The 15,355-nt window shown below is 39.1% G+C and overlaps 1 protein-coding gene across 17 annotated transcripts in view; it reads left to right on the top strand.

The window, feature by feature from the left end:
• camta1b (calmodulin binding transcription activator 1b) overlaps positions 1-15,355 on the top strand; it is a 332,021-nt gene that overhangs the window by 68,445 nt on the left and 248,221 nt on the right. The window contains exons 1-2 of one of the 17 annotated variants that reach the window (XM_058792237.1): positions 748-809; positions 2,498-2,577. The exons of the other annotated variants lie outside the window; for them this stretch is intronic. The gene's annotated coding sequence lies outside the window, so the exon portion shown is untranslated. Of the gene's footprint in view, positions 1-747; positions 810-2,497; positions 2,578-15,355 lie in introns of those variants that run through there. 17 annotated transcript variants of the gene reach the window in all.

Below are 15,355 nucleotides of genomic sequence, written 5' to 3'. Positions count from 1 at the left end.
CGCAAAGAAAACAAATCCCATGTGCATCTGGGTTACAGAAGCATTGATTAACAACCTCACAATCGGTCTGTCTTTAAAGGTTTATCGTTTGTTAACTTCTGGGTTCCAACTGTTGCTTTCTATTTTGGTTTTGGTCCATTTCAGCACGATTTCAAAGGTCACTCACCTCTTGATGGCCACATTGAGCATGCAGACCACTTTTAAAAGCCGAACTCCTGACACTTTGAGATTCATCTCAGTGGCAGACACATGTCCAGTCAAGATGGGGCATCCCTTGCCATCTTGACCTACAGATCTTGCTGTCACTCCCCAAGGCGATTTGCATTCACTGAGTCAAGTCGCGCCACTAGGAAGATCTGCTCCCCTTTGACCCCATTTTTTTATGGCCCCTTCTGCTAAAACACCTATAACACTCTTCGTAAAAGTCAAGCACTTCTGGGTAAAAGAGAGGCACGCACTGTCAAACCACAAAGATAAACCTAGCAAACCTAGCTTAATTATCCAGCGCTTCTCCACAACGGCTGTGTTCAAAGTGCACATCCGGGGGAGTTTAGGGAGGGAATGAATAAATCTAGCTTCGGTGTCGTACAGAAGTAACAAGTATTGATGAGCTATTCAGAGTGTATTTCCCAAAGGACGGGTAATTGCGCCCCGTGTGCTCTTGTACTTGAGAAACTGCACAGGCTAAAATGAGCTCCTCACGTGACGTCACGTGAAAGGCCCGTGCTGATGAATGTTCATGTCTTCTCTGATCCGGAGTCCGTGTTTGTAAAAGTCATCCTAATACAATCTCGGAGATTGGTTGGAGGGTAAGTGGGAGAGTAATTTGAACATATACACCGTTGAAGAGGATCTCGCTGGAGAGAGGATGCTCACCATAAGCACTTGTATTCTCGCCGTGCTTTCACTTTCATGCTTTCTAACCACCTTTATGGCGCTTCTTAAATTACTGTATGCATGCATGCATTTGATTCTAATGAGCGCTGTTGCGGTAATAAAATGAATAGTAGTAGGCAGGATGATTCAGCAGTTCTTGTGTGAGGAAAGTACGAAACACATTTCCTTATTGCTTTAATTCTGTGTACTCTGCTGATCTTTTATTTTCCCAGTTGCTGCGAGGTGGAAAACTATCTCAAGGACACCTGCTAATCTTGCTTTTGCTTATGTTTTAGTCGTCGGATCCGAGCACATGGGATAATTCCCTCATCACGATTGTTTCCGTGCTTATTTACGACGAAGCGGGCTATTACCGTGCAGAACCCTTTCTGTTCACAATCATTAGGTGCGGGAAAATGAGATTCCTGAATCATTAGACGAGGGGGGTTTTTTGTTGAAGGGGCAAGAACAATAGACTGCTTTTGTTAGCACTTCTGTCTAGATGTAAGAAACCATCACAATTACGCACACCGAAACCGTTGTAATTATGGCAAGAGCATTCGTCTTTTTTCTTCCCATTAAAGCTTCTCCGCGTATCGCCGAGGAACACTTATAGTCCACTGAACGGGAGACATTACTGGAGCTGTTTTTCATCCGGCTCGCCCTGTAAACACTATCTCATTTTGCTGATGGCTTTTCGCTGGTGACAAAATGACATCTGAAAAAAGACGGGGAGAAAAATGCCAGCTAGCAGTCTCGGCTCGTTTTATTGTTCTTTCGCAGTTTCCGTGCGCTTCAGGGACCGGTAGATGTAAGAGTGGCGCTCAGGCTAATCGTATTTTAGCTGCTGCAAGTGGTAATTAGCATGCGGCTCCACACTGGCTCTGGAATCAAAGGCCTGACCGTGTCCGGGAGGTGGGCTAGCTGCGCCGTTAACACGCAGTCGGGTTGTTGTTTCCGTCATGGTTGCAAATGAATGGCTTGATGCTAATCTACATGGGAAGATAAGAACACAGCTACAATTAAAAACACATTAAAACGGAAAATAATCGTAAGCCCAAAACATTCCAGGCGAGTTCAATAATTACATCAAGCAGCGTATTCCCTGTTGGAGGAGCAATTTCTGATTAGACTTGAACGTAGTTTATGTTAATTTCATTATGTTTGAACATTGTGGGGGGAAAAAAGGCGCAGGAAAAATTCTGGCTTATCTGTGCGATAAGTAACTTTTAATGTTCTCAGTGGGTTTAAAATGAAAAACAAAGAGTCGTTTCTTACAGTAAATCTCAAAGGTAATTTATAATCGGCTCGCGGAGCATATGTAGCACGAGAAGGACAAAAGCCGGAAACGTGCATAAATTGACCAGAGCGCTTGTGTTCATAAAGCAGCCAATTTAAATGTAGTGTTCAGCTAATGAGGCCGCTTTCCCGTTTGAGCACAGAGTACTTCCCTCCCTAACTGACCTATTGTTGACAATGTTTGTTTGTTATCTTGCTGTGTTAATGACATCTAATCTCAGTTGTAGGCCTGCTCCTTCTGGACTGTGTGCTTTCATAAAGCTGTCTTTGGCCAGGACGATGGCTCATTCATTCATTTTCCCTGTACTTTTGTTTCCTTCAGAGACGACAGAGCATCTGCCGTTGTGGTTTCCCAGTTTTTTTGAACTCGTCATCTGAACCTTGACCTCCATCATAACCTTGGTAACCATTTCATCTTTTATTTATCCCATCATTATTTCCTTGTTGTTATAATTTTCCCTGTTATGTTTGCTTTAGTTAGTCATGTGAATCAGTCTTGTTTCCACCATGGGATAAAAAAAAAAAAAAAAAAAAGTAATTGTGAATTTTTATCTCACAATTCTGACTTTGGTCCCTGCAATTCTGACTTTATACCACACAATTCAGACTTTTTATTTTTTAGAAATTGTGTTTATATATCACAATTGTGACTGTTCCTTGCAATTCTGAGTTTATATTTTACAATTCTGACTTTTTATCTCACTATTTTTAGTTTATATCTTAAAATTCTGACTTTTTTCTTGCTGTTCTGAAGAAATTTCATTTTTTATTCTGTGTTGGAAAGTAGCCTCCATACATCAGTGTTGTTTATTTATTTGTCAGTATTTACCCTTTCCCCCCAATCACATTTAAAGTTATAGAAGGAATGTTATCTTTTCATTTCATTTTTTTTATTTTTATATATTCTGTTAATTTTTCAGACATATTCTCATTGATAGAATTTGTGAATTATGAGTTATGTTATTTTAATTATTTTTTTTTAATTGCATTGATACTAGCTGTCAGCTGATTAATGAGCCTATATTTTGCATTTTTTACCCCCCAAAATCATTTCACCTCAATTGGATTATATAGATCACTCATTGATACCCGTGTAAATGAATACAGCAGAGTTGCATTGTAGTAAAAGCTGATGAGAGCGGTTGGACTTTCCTCGTCATGAAGAAATCGCCTCCCTTATTTAACAGATGAATCAACTGCTCCTCTTAAAGTACATTCATTACTGACCATCTCCCAATTCTCAAACGTCCAGATAACAAACCAGCATCCCACTCGCACTGAAGCGGATTTGTAAACACACACACACGCAGGGCTGTGACAGCTGACCTTAATAAGCCCTCATTGGGTCTGACCTCCACATCCAGGCCTGTCCTGTGAACACAATCGGGACGGCGATCCAGACAGCTGTTTTTTTATCTGCTCTGAGCTCTGCCGTCACGTACATGAGGCCAGCGTGACAGGTGCACTATGATGTGAACAGCTTTCAAGGGCGGCTCATCACGATGACAGCTTGCCTGTCCTCTTTTGTTAGGGTCCAGGAAGCCAGAGAAGGTTCGGTGCAGTAGTTTTGGCGGTGCAACACCACCTTGTCATGATACTAAGCTCTGTATTAGTTAAGGAAAATTAAGTGTCAGGCAGAGTATAGTCAGGCCACAGTGCTTTACTGACTTTATTAAGCAACGAGCATCTTGTGTTATAAACTCATTGATGCCTTTCACCATCAAGTTTAATTAAGAACAGTTAATTGCAAAATCTAAATCAGTGGAGTCCTAAATTATGCTTTCCGACATTGCTAATTATTGCTAATTATGTTTTGTACGCAGTTTTATCAGATTTTCTGGGTCTGAATGGACATATTTTGATATTCAATCAGCAATCAGATGGATTTGGGTAGATTTCTATATTATTGTATGCTCATGGTTGAATCGGTTAAAAAAAAATTGTGGGACTTATTTCATTACAAAATCAAAAGAAAGAAATAAGATACAATATAGGGCTGCTCGATTATGACAAAAATCATAATCACAATTATTTTGGTCAATATTATTTAAAATGATTATTAGTGGGCCATATGACCAAAACTTTATATGAAAGATTTATTTAAAGATAGTGATGTATATATCTCAAATATATATTTTCTGTAAATAAGGTTACTATGACATCTACATTTTAGAGACCAGCGAAATGTCACAATTCTCTATCACAGCAGAATATCAAAGTAACTAATATTAGTTAAAAAAAACCCCAAGAACAACAAAAAAGGTCCTCAGAATTATTGAAAATAATTAAACTGCCAGTAATAAAAAAGCAAAATAATACAATAGAATAAAAAAAAGATACAAATGAAACAAACTGCACTTTAAGTTTTTTTTTAATGCAAGTCTAGCTATTCAGTTAACAGCCTACTAGAGAAATTTAATAACCCAATGTAAAATAAAACAGCATAGTCTTCACTGTAAGAATTAAACTTCCTTTGTTTCTTATTAAAGTTACAAAAGTCCTTTAGTCAAGAGCAGCGAGTGATTTTGGATTTGTCTTTTGTTGTTTGATTAATATAAAGCACACAGTCGCAGCAGGAATATAGCCCGCTGTCACTTTAAGAGCCGCGCAGATCCAATTTACTGTTACACATGTATTTTTATTCTCAACACTTTACGTTCATTTATTACATAACCGATGAGGGTTTACATGAATAATCACTAAGCGTCGCATTTTGACACATTTTTGTGTGCATTTGACCGTTTAGGCGCTAAAAGATTACTTCACATGTCCGTGTCCTTTTCCATCTCTGAGCGCATAAGTTACACAGTAATCTTCCCGAGGAAGTGCGCAAGTTCTCTTTCATGCTTTTAAATCAAGCACTTCACATTTTGCAAAAGTCTCGTTACACGATTTTACTGATTTGCACGTGAAATTGGGCTTTTATGGAGGAACGAAAGTGCACCGCTGGAAAGGGGGCGGAACGGGGTGCAAAAATCATTTTATCTCGACTACTGTATTTTCATAATCGTTGGAGGCGGAAATCGAAACTGAATTTCGATTAATTGCACAGCCCTAATACAATATTTTGTGAAAAAATTGTGAAAAAGTATTTTATTGGACATTTTTATACATTTTTGACTATTTGTGATAATTAAACATAATTGAACAACTAAATGAAGTATTCAAGTGATTACACATTTGGTTTATTGTATTTTATGTACTTGCTGTATTAAAGGAAAAACAGTATTGCGTTTCTTTTTTTTTTCTTCTCCACTGTAAAATAATCAGAAATATTCTATAACAGTAATGTAAATCAAATTTAAAATGAACTCAAAAGTAAAATCCGGCTGAGAATTTAGGAGAAAACTCTCATGAAAATAATGAAGAACATTATTATTTTTATTGGGTTTTTTGTTTGTTTGTTTTTAATGAGTTTATATCTCACAATTCGGACATTTTCCCTCACAATTCTGACAAGAAAAGTCCTCATTGTGAAATATAAACACAACTATGAACACAAAAATAATGCATGTTTTCCTGAAATTGACACCGATATATTAGAATCAATTAAAGTAATGTTTTTTTTAAATTTTTATTTTTATTTTTATAAATAATCATATGTAAATATGTCCAATACTAACCTATTTTATATGGTAAACCTTGGTAGTCCAGCATTTGCGTAAAGATCCTCGCTGCAGAATAATGCTGCGTGCAGAAAACAACGCAGAAAGCTGCACCATAATATGAGGAGTTGATGTTGAAATGCCTCAGCAGTTTTCAATTTCCGACAACACCTAGAAACAGCAGAGACCCCGAGCCAGCTATTATTTCCCACACAATCATCAGCCTCATACAAACCCTCTCCTGTGACAATTTTCAAAGCCTCTCCAATATCACTGTGCCGTGCACCTACTTACAATTGCCATCAATTAGCTTTGTGTATTAATGTTCCGCTTTGCGGCAACGCTACGACACGGCATAAAGATGCTGTCACTCGAAGGTGCATCGCTCATTTGCGAGATAAGGTAAAACAAATTGCCCCATTGTTTTATGCCGCAGCACCGGTGCAGATAGGTTTCAAATAGAGGCTGTCACAAAGCGAACAGCAGGCGTTTTGAACAATAGATCAGAGAGATTCGTCTAAGCTGCACGCAGGGGTCGGATCCTTCCTAATCCACCTCGACCTCTAACGCTCTCCTCGCGGACACTCAGTCTTTTGAGGCTGTATTCATATAACCTTGCTGTACGGATAAGCCATTAGGTCAGACCGACCTGTGTGACTGATGTCCTCTTTTCAACGCATACGTCCCATCGGACAGGGCCCTCCTGTGTACGCTGCTACAGATAGAGGTCAGATAGTTTTGATTACAATGCCCTGCTCTGTTCACGATACTATCTGCCTTTTACCTGAGAGGAAGCTCTTTCCGCATCATTCATCTTTGCTCTTTGAGTAGCTCTGGTAAATAGTACACATTGTGTTTGTTCCCTCTCCGGGGGAAGATGGATTTAATAAATCTTCGTGATATACTACTTGTCTTATCATCGGCAAGTACCTCACTCAACCTTTTAGCAGGAAAGGAAAAACATACAAGTAAGCCAGAGTCAATAACAGCACGTCACAAGTGTTTGTCTCTGAGGCGGTAGCAGAGCTTTGTTTGCTCTGACCCTGTTCAAAGACATGCCAAACTATAATATGCCTCTCGTACACCCAGGTTTAGGTTTATAACAAGCTGTACCAGTGCGGTGCACAGTTTATCAGATTTCCTGGGTCTGAATGGATGTAGTTTGATATGCAATCAGATGGATTTTGGTAGATTTTTGTGGGATGCATTTCATCACAAAATCAAAAGAAATAAATAAGATATAAGATTTTTCAAAAACTTTTTCATTAGACATTTTATACATTTTTATGTATAATTATTTATGACAATTAAACAACTAAATTAAGTAATTTGTTTTACTGAATTTTATGTATTTGCCGAATTAAAAGAAATTCAGTATTACGGTTCTTTTTCACTGTAAAACGGTGAAAATATGTTATAACAGTAATGTAAATCAAATTTAAAACTCGAAAGTAAAATCCAGATGGATTGCACTAATAAGAATTTAGGAGAAAACTGTAAAAATAATGAAAATAGTGAAAAACGAATTAATGGTACACTCAAGTTTAGGTTTAGGACAAGCTGTGCCAGTGTGGTGCCGTGTCGTGAATGATTCAGTTTGCCCATTGAAGACCCCAAAGCGATCCCATTGGCTAAAATAATGGATTCTACATTCTGTGCCTGATTAGAAATTCTACGAAAACTACTTTCATACAAAAATTTAAAAGTATATTACATATAATGTATATTTAATTCACATATAAAATATCTACAATTATAATCGAGACAATCATACAGCTGTATAAAGATAGATAAAATAGTAAGCAAAGCCTTTTTTTAAGTTTGCTTTCTACAAGGCAATTATCTTGCTAGCTTAGTCTATATTATATGCATATGTTCAGTTATGTTTTTATTTGCATTGTATGCATTTGTTTGGTCAGACATTATAAACAGCTACACCCTGGGGTCCTAGGCAGGCTTGATTCAATGGACGGACAAAATTTTCCTGCTAGTTTTTAAAATTCAACACCAAGCAATGTAATTGTTTAATCAAGTCATGTGAGATGATGTATGCATATGCATAGTCATAACCAGCTTTGTTGGGCAGCAAAGCTGGAAGAAATCAAATATTAGCATGAGGTCCCTCGTGATATGATAAGATCGCCTCTGGTGAAGCGACTTCGACTTCATTCCCGGCCAAACAAAAACGCATGTCAGGAATGCCTCGTTCGCTATAACTCAGCAACTTTGCCAAATATAAAATATTTAGTTTGCGCTCTGGGAAAAAAAAAAGAGTGACGGTTGTGAGAACCATCATAAATACTGTGAACATCAAAGATGCTCTTTGCTTTTAAAGCTGAAGTAATCTTTACAAACCCGGTCATGTTCAATCACCGCTTTGCATGCAGAAATAATAACGGAAGCTGTCCGAAAAGAGAATCCTTGCTCATTAAACACGGATTTCTTGACAAAAGATGGCAGAAATCGAGGTTTGATGTAATCCTAAAGCTTCTAGGTGACTCTTATGACAGTAAACCTGGCCGTCTGTATCCAACATGTGTTCGTTTCCCCTCAGGCGGCGCACCGAGATACCACGCGGCTGTAAGGAATATGTATTTGCATGGGTATCTGTCTTCATGCTTCATGTTGATGCCTCTTGTGAAGATACAGAGTTTCATCAGTTTGCTTTGTCAGACTCCATTGTAATTCCAAACCAGGTACAGGGAGGAAGGGAGCTTTAAACATTAAATCAATGAGGACTACGGACACCAATCTATGGAAAAAAAGAGGGTGGGGGGGAAAAAAATAAAAATTTGAGGCAGTTGTGCAGGGACCATCTCATTTAGCCGGAGCTCAGAGGCATGCCAAGATTAATATACCTCGCCTATTTGGTTGCATATTGCATATCCCTCCTCGACTCAAGTCTGTCTGGGCCGGCGGGCCCCACAGTAGCACAGATCATTTTTAAAGCGCTTCATTATTTCACCAACCAATCTCTCTCTCTCTCTCTACCAGGTCTCTCCATTGATTTAATTAGTGTGCAGAGAGAAACTGTGCGTTTGAGATGTTCCATGATCTCCATTATGTATGCTGGAGCATCATTTGGTAATCTGCACCATGTCGGCTTTCTTTATTGGCCGGCGGTGAGGTGGACTCCCGAGGAGCCCGTTGTCTGGCGGCCACCGTGACCATGATAAAGTATTGGTGGGCTTTTGAGTCCTCACTTTTCATTTTTATTTTATTTATTAATTTGCATGTGTGCGTGTAATACGGTCTGCGTTTCATCAGGATCCGTTAGAGAATCGGACAAATTCCACAATTCCGAGGATGGACCCTTGAGGAACACCGTTGCATAGAGACAGTGATTAATGTGCATGACTTACCTACACTTTATTAATACTTAAGGCAACACTTCATCATGTTTCAGCAAAAATTAGCTCACTTGCAGCGATTAGTGCTTTTTTTTCACTGCAGATAGTTTCGTAAGAACAGCTGTGAGCCCGAACACATGTGAGTCCATGGTTTGGTCAAGAGGGGAGGAATGCTGAGTGAGTTTTCCAGGTGGATGGCGTTCTTTTCTGAAACGAAATGAAATGAGCTAATCAATTTGTGCCATGCTTAATTTGATCTCCCCGGTGCCAGGCTATAGATTTGAGTTTTGACTCTTGATTTGCGAAAAGCAGAAGAATAATGTCATATTGTAATGAGGTCATATTATTAAACGAGAGTGGCTACTGAAATGTTCTTAAAAGTATTTTTTATTTTTTTATATATCATATTTGACACAACTTTCAGCTAGTTAAGGCTGGTCTAAGCACACAGGAACCAGGCATTGCTAATGAAATAATTTTCTTCATAGTGTGAGCAATTAATGTTTTTATTCAGAAAGGATGCCTTAAATTGACCAAAAATGATAGTGAAGACATTAACAATGTTGCAAAAAAAAAAATTCTAATAAATACCTTTTTTGGTTTCTGTTCATTAAAATCCTTAAACAATATACCACCGTTACTACAAAAATATTAAGCAGCTGTTTTCAAATAGTGATTTCTGAAAGATCATGTGACACTGAAGATTGGAGTAATGATGCTGAAAATTCAGCGTTGCATCACAGGAATAAATTGCATTTTAAAATATATTCAAAATTATTTTAAACTAATAGTATTTCAAAATTTACTGTATTTTTGATCAAATAAATGCAGCCTTGGTGACCCTAAAAGGCTTCCTAAAAAAACAACAAACAGAGATGAAGCGGTATGGAGAAGTAGCAGTAGATATAAAGAGGGGCTGGTGGGATGCGAGTTAGGTGCCAGACCAATATAAAACCTCATTACTGTGGCGTCATGGAAAATGTGTGCACTTTACACTCCATCTAGCAGCACTTTTGCTGGATAAGCACTGTTCTTATTTGGCCCTTTGTAAAGGCCTGTTTCGTTAAGGGCAGTTTTCAGCACCATCCTTTTAGTACAGGTGACACCTGCTGCCGTCACCTCGACTCTCTGTCTTTGTCTTGGAAACCCATTCAAAGGCTGTGTGTCCGTCAAAGATGGTTTATTAGATTTCAGTCTCTTATGAACTGTTCAGAGTCGTTAGCTCTGTTCCAAAACCTAGCGAGCCAGCTCCCTTACTACTCCCTACATAGGCAGCATCCAAAACAAATGGAACCTGAGAAGTGATTTGGAACACTCTACAATAGATATCAACTACTTAAAGAGATGATTTCAATACGGGTGACTCTAGGAATGATTCAATAATTAAATGAACATACTGTAAATGTCAGTAAATGAAATTGAATGTTGTTGTTTTTTTTCATTATATTATATCATTTAGCTCTTTAGGTTCACGCAAAACTACTTCAAGAGTATATTTTTTGTGACTCACACGTTACAAAAATATAGGTGGATGTATGGATGCATACGAGGAAATGGATCATTAGATTAAAAGACATGATGCAGGAGTCATGGTTCATAGGGATAGGAGTTACTGTACATCAATTTCTTTCTCTTTGGAAATGGAATTTCTCTTTGAAGGCAAAGATTGAAGGCCATAAATGCATACAGTGTGAGCCTTGATGGTGTCGTGAAGGAACGGTCAGTGCAGAAATGATCATTTCACATCTTCAAAGAAAGACTCCAAGGAAAATACAACACTGAAAAAGCAGCAATCAGTCCTGAATTGCAAATGTGTGTCTGGTATACAGCACACACACACATCCACAAACAACATTACCAAGCAAGACATTAAAAAACATGTCCTTGCATAAAATTTGCACCAATAAAAACTGCAGATGCAGAAAATGCAGCTGAAAAAAAGGTCAGCGGCATAAACTGGCTGCAATTATAACAATGCCGGCTGAAAAACCAGTCTGCACTCAGCTAATTAGCCAACAAACAAAGTCTCTTGTGTGTCGGTATTTAAAACACTGTCTGTGCCCAGTGTGATAGTGAACCAGATAGACTCAGAGTTTGTCTGGGTGTACACTGACTGGCAGACTGCTACGCAGTTGTCCAGACTGCAGTTAAAAAATACAAATAAATAAATAAAAATAATAAAAAATTGAGATGATTGTGCCAGCCTCGAGCCTTAAAAGCATCCCACTGAGTTTGGCAACTGGCACTCAACAGCGCTCCAATTTTAGATGGAGCTGCTCTTTGCCCAGTCTTTCTGAGGGATGTTGGTAACATTGAAGTTTTGGAGAAAGATCACATGCTGGATGCATTGGTAGGAAACTTATTTTTTTTATTAAGAAATGCAGTAACCAATTTGCTCTTTGCACATATATATATATATACTGTATTTTACTATATAGATATACTATTTACTATACTCTATTTTTCATTATTTTGAATTAGATTATAAAAAAATACTCTTTTGGCTTTTGGTTTCACATCAGAAGGGTATTTTCTCATCTTGGGGCTGTTCACATAGGACTTGTTCCCACATTTAAAAACAGGTACTGTAGATGGAGTGCAGTGAAAACTGACAGCATCATAAATTAAGTTTTCTTTCTTCTTGGCCAAATGAGTTTGCAGTGTGCAAAAGACCTAGAATAGTCCATACTCCAAATTAAAGATGGCGTGGCCGTTGAGATTACGACTAGCATGCTTAGTTTGCGCAGATAAAATCCCCGCCTTGGTCATAAATTGTGTTACTGGCTCTGGGATGCTGTTCTCTAATTGGATCCTTGTAATTGGGCAAGTGGAGCTAAACAGCCGGATTCCTGTTTGTTTATACCTCTCTCCCATATTAGTAACGTGCTGCGACTCCTCAAACAGGCTGAGGGGTCACTAGCATCTAGCCAAAGGCATAATTAGTCACTCATTCTTAGCATATGCCTCACTAGTAGCCTGGGCCAATTATTCATGATTAACTCGAGTCGCAGTGCGAGCGGCTGATTCATGCCTGCCCACACCGGCTTGCTATCTGAAAGATTCAGAGCAGAGAAGGAAATAAAAAAAAACAAAGCCTATAGTTTTTTGAGGAGATGAAAGAGGAGCCCTTGATGCAAGGGGCATTCAGCCTGCCAAGTGTCTGTCAAGGTCCTCAAGCACCCTGCAAAGTGTGAGAAAATTGGTAAAGAAGAATAAAAAAAAACACTTTCGGCCCAAGATTCATAGTGTTTGAAAGAAAACCGAGACCCTAATCTGAAAATAAGTGCTAGGAGAGGAGATGGAGAGGAAGAGGGGTGAATAAGAAAGACCCCTCGGATACGTTCCGTATTGAATTTTCTCGACTTTGATCCGCCTGATAGATATAGTTTAATTAAATCTAAATGGATGTCTCACCCTTGGCTTGTCAATAATAGTAGTTCTATTTTTAACATTGCGCTGGGGAAAAAACATGCACAAACTGTATTGAAAAGCGTTTGAAAAGATGTATGTCGAGGTACTGAAAAGTATGGGGTTTTAATGATTAGCCAAATGCTTAAGGGTTAGAAACGACTACTTAAGACTCAGGCGTCAATGTGTTATCAGACCTGGGTTGTAATAAAATCATGACTTCATTATTGTTATGAGAGCTTGTTCCACTTTCATCACGAAGCTCTAGCTGTGTGCCGTTCTGAATCTCTATTTAACGGACACATTCCGGTAATAAATCAGCTGATCTAGTCGGTTAGAATGTTTAAGCGTAACCTCGCGTTATTTATAGCTTTCATATACACGTATATAATTGTGATATTTTGATGTCTGTACATCTGCACATGGACATTTATCAGAATCACAGCATGTTGAATTAATTGCTCTCACAACCCATTTTACATCTATAATGTGTTGCATTTCTGGGAGAAACGTGATAAACAGCAGGAAAAAAAATGAGCAGAAACTGATTCTGTTAATCTGGATGTGATTTCATTGTGTAAATTTGATGTTGCACACAAGAATGGACCCGGTCCTGAATGCAAGTTTGCAGCTGACTACAGAAATGCTGTTAGAACCCACTTTTGAGGAGGCTTTTTGATCAGGGCATTGAGTAATGCACTCTTTTTTTGAAAATATTTGCTATTATTGCAATAACCTTCATTAAATTAACATTAACACAGTTTTAAATTAATGCAAACATTAGAGTGCTTAAATGGTTATTTTATTTGGCAATTCTCATTAATTTTGATGAAAGATTATGAAATCAGTTTTGTTCATTAAAACAATGCACTGATGAATTGTTCTCAATGAGACTAAGAGCATGTATTAAGAAAGTAAATGGGGTCAATTTTGATGTCAGCTTATCAGACATGACTGGTTCCTGTCATGTGCGTTTGGAAAACCATTGACATGGCCATTTCACAGGAGGCTTTCAGCTCTAGTGATCAGCAGAATAGTGGTTTGACGCCCCTCTGTGCTCTGGGACAAAGGTCTAGACTCCTTCGCATGCAGCAGAGCCCAAACGGCCATGCATCATTTCCAGGCGATATCCCACATGTTCTGATAATCCGTGCTACTCTATAGGGAAACTCACATTCCTGTAACCTTGACAGATTGTAGCTTTTGGACAAATGGAGCAGAACTGCACATAACATAAGCGGTTTCAATCAAAATGCACATTCTTAATACAAATTCCTGGTTTTTCATCAGTGCTGGTTAACAGTAATAGCAAAGTCGTGCAGAGGGTGAACTTGACCTTCAACTTCCATGACCAAAAAGCCAAAAAAGCTGGTTTAGGAGGAAAAAATGTGTCATGCTATGAAATTAAAATAGGTTGTAACTGTGTCCAGTGTTGTCTTTTTTTTTGACAGTGGGTCGTTACACAGCACCAGTCATTTGCGAATAACTGCATACATTTTGCATTTGTCTACTTTCAAATGAAGCCTCAGGTCCAGCGTTGAAAGGAAAAGTGAGACCGTCATTATACAGATGGAGAATTCCTGCCGACAGTCATCCGTTTTCTCTGTCATTGGTAGAGGAGAAGGGTAGCAAGAGAAAAACAATTGTATTTTGACCTGACACCAACTCCCAGATGAGAGCTGTCATTTCCTTTAAGGTCACGGAGAAATATGGGATGCAGGCAAGTAGTTATTTGAGTTAGGAGATCGAGAGCTCGCTTTTTTGTCACCAGCGTCTCTCTAGACGCTCCAGCCACGTGTTTCTTTCTGTGCCCGGCGCCGCCCGGTCCGGGCTGCTCGGGACCCAGCGGGGAATGGGGGCTGTGACACTGACAAAGCTATCTAAGGCTAGCACCATCCGTCATCCCCTCCAGTTTAGCATGAGCTATCGCACAGTCCAAAAGATGTCAGTGAACCTTATCGCCAAGGAAACCTCTCAATAACTTATTCATGATTCGTGAGGCAATCGCCCGGGCTGCTGTTTCACTTGGCAAAGTAGTCGACATTGACAAAACATTCAAGGAACGCTCGACTCGACCTGTATCCGAAGTGCTCCGGTTGGCGCTGGATATCCATCTGGTCGAAATTCTCAGCACGCTCCCCTTAGGAGGCTTTCATAGCAGGTGATGGGTTTAAGATTCTTGGCAGGGAAGCATTTTAAGAGCAATAGTGGCTGTCACCAGACAATTTCCCTTGTGGTGGGTCTGCATCTTAAAGCATTAAACCAAATGACTTCTTGGTCTGGTTCAGACAAGCTGTTTGAGCAATGGCACCGTTCGAATATTTACACTTTAATATAGCAGCTCGTCTCGGGGTCTGCGCTGACCGTAGGGACATCCCGCAGATGCTTCTCTCTTTAATGTCCGTGCTCAATTAAAGGCTTTTGATTGAACGAGGCAGCACGCTGGATGCTCAATTGCAATCACATATGCAAAAGCTGTCAGAGATATGAAGCGCTTCCCTCACGCTGCGAATTATATTATATGCTCTTTGCATTTTATGAGTGCTGTCCCCATAATGCATTGTGCTGTTATAAGTAAATATATTTGGAATGACCTTTCTCTACACGTCAGAGTTGGGACCACTGAGAATGCTTATTAGCTCACTCCTTGTTTTTTTGTTTTTTTTCCTTTTGCTCTTCGAAAGGTCCCACCACGATGAAAGATGGAGAAAATAGATGGGTTCCAAAAGAGAGGAGACTTCACCAGCTGTGTGCTCCAAACCCATTTAGTTGCGACACTGTGATGGTTTTTCATCGAATTCCCCAACCTGCCTTGGA

Source organism: Onychostoma macrolepis, chromosome 11 (assembly GCF_012432095.1).
Source record: "Onychostoma macrolepis isolate SWU-2019 chromosome 11, ASM1243209v1, whole genome shotgun sequence".
Classification (NCBI taxonomy): Eukaryota; Metazoa; Chordata; class Actinopteri; order Cypriniformes; family Cyprinidae; genus Onychostoma; species Onychostoma macrolepis.
Note: the sequence above shows the minus strand (reverse complement) of the source record. Positions and strands in the feature narration are given on the sequence as shown.